The sequence below is a fragment of the Vombatus ursinus genome, unplaced genomic scaffold, assembly GCF_900497805.2.
Source record: "Vombatus ursinus unplaced genomic scaffold, bare-nosed wombat genome assembly UNPS02007612.1, whole genome shotgun sequence".
NCBI lineage: Eukaryota > Metazoa > Chordata > Mammalia > Diprotodontia > Vombatidae > Vombatus > Vombatus ursinus.
This window is the reverse complement of record NW_020947390.1, coordinates 2,081,958-2,083,989: the sequence shown is the minus strand read 5'-3', so window position 1 is coordinate 2,083,989 and position 2,032 is coordinate 2,081,958.

Here is a 2,032-nt window from a genome sequence, read left to right as displayed (position 1 = left end):
CCAAAGAATTGGAAATTACAATTTGTAACTGAAATGTAATATCTTCATTGTAAATTTCCTTATTATGATTTAAAGATTTTGGTAACTGCTGAAAAACATCTTAGTGGATTTTTGGAGGTTTGCAGCTAGGATAAAAATTAATAGCAAACAGTACAAGTCTCTCTCCCCTTCCTGGAGGGTGATAGATGTATTGTTCTAGTAGGAGGTGATTTCAGTTACCAGAGGATAAACAGAACTGAAGCTACTTTGAAATAATTCAACATAATTTAATTGGTTATGTAAACTAGTAGCTAGTTCACCTAAGATGAAACAGACTATGGTAAACTTTTGCTTCCTAAATTCCAATCAATTGGTATTGCAAGATGAAATCTGTACAGGATATATTCAGTGGAGTGTGAGGCTGTGGTAAATCAAAACTCAATACAAAACACATTTGATATTTGGTGTTAAGATGATATGCTTAGAAATTGCATGGATCAGGGAAATCTGAGTTAAAAAACAGTGTCATACAGTTACAAGCTGTGTGACCCTGGGTAAGTCACTTCACCTCTATTTGCCTCAGTTTCCTTGTCTGTAAAATGGGATTATAATAGCACCTATCTTCCATGGTTATTGTGAGCATCAAATGACATAGCAATCATAAAGTACTTAGCATAGTGCCTGGCACATGGTAAGTGCTATATAAATGTTAGCTATTATTATTTTTATTAAATGTAATTACATTTGTTTTCGAATGTGATTGGTATAGAATACCAAATTAATAGATGAACTGATTTCTACATAAGAGGATCTGGAAATGCATTAAACTAAACTGGTGTTACTTGACTGGGAAAAAAAGTTTGTATTATGCTTTTAAAATCCATAATATCGTTTGTTTTTGCTAAGCTCCTAATTTTTCTTATATTGTGATTTTGGAGCAATCATTGTATAAGAACTGCTGTTACTCTGAGAAAAATGATACAATTCTACTCAACCCAGAGAATGATACAATTCTATTATTACACAAATAACTTTTCTTTTAATCTAGATGTTGTTGGAGCAGGGGAAGAAGCTGGCTATTAAGTCTAAAAACTTCGGTATTTAATTGAGTATATTTTGCTTTTGGATAATAACTCCCTGCTTAGAAAATGAGTACCATGGACCTCTTAGATTGTCCTTATCTGTGAAGTTCTAGACACTTTGTATTTGGGCAGGGTCAAAGGTCCTATCAGCTCTGTAAAAAGCAGCTGCAAAAATTATGAAGTGCTATGATGAAGAACTAAAACTACTCCCAGCCAAAGTGGGAAGACTTGAAAAGTTTGTTTATAGTAAAGAGTGTTTTTTTTTAATATATATATTGTTTTGCCATAACTTATGAAAATTATGAAATTGTACCTGTTATACATCTTTGGGCCAATTTAGTTACAATAAACCTTAGTTTAAAGATTTTATTTTGTCTTAGGGGTTAATAGGCAATACAATTTTCTGCTGGTCTAGAAGCTTACAGTAGCCAGCATTTTTCTGGGGTTTTTGAATCAACTGTCATGTGTTCACTGTTATATGTGAAACTCCAGATTGTGTTTACTCAATTTCTAAATGCTTGATTTCTGCTCCAGGATGGATTTAAACTAGTAAGCCCTATATGTGCCCTATATGTTCGTGGTTATTACAACTTGAAAACAACAACAATAATCTAGCCCTAAGCAATGATTAGTGAAATTGTAACTCAATATTGTTCTAAATTTTTATTTCAGGTATGATTGTCTGAATTGTCATTAAACCAATATCCACCACTCAAGGGAAAAGTTACATGCTGCTCAAAGAGAGTACAGTCTGAGACCCGCTATAGGTGGATAGATGTCTGTGCCTGGGAAAGTTGAGGACATGACCTTGTATAAGTTAAGGTAGAATATTCTGGGCTCAGATTTCTTGTTGTGCTGTTCTCTTTTTGAACAAGAAAATTTCCCACCTGGTTAATGCTGAACCTGCTATGATACCCTGTGAAAAACATAGAACTTTACTACATAATTGGATGTTACATATGAATTTTACC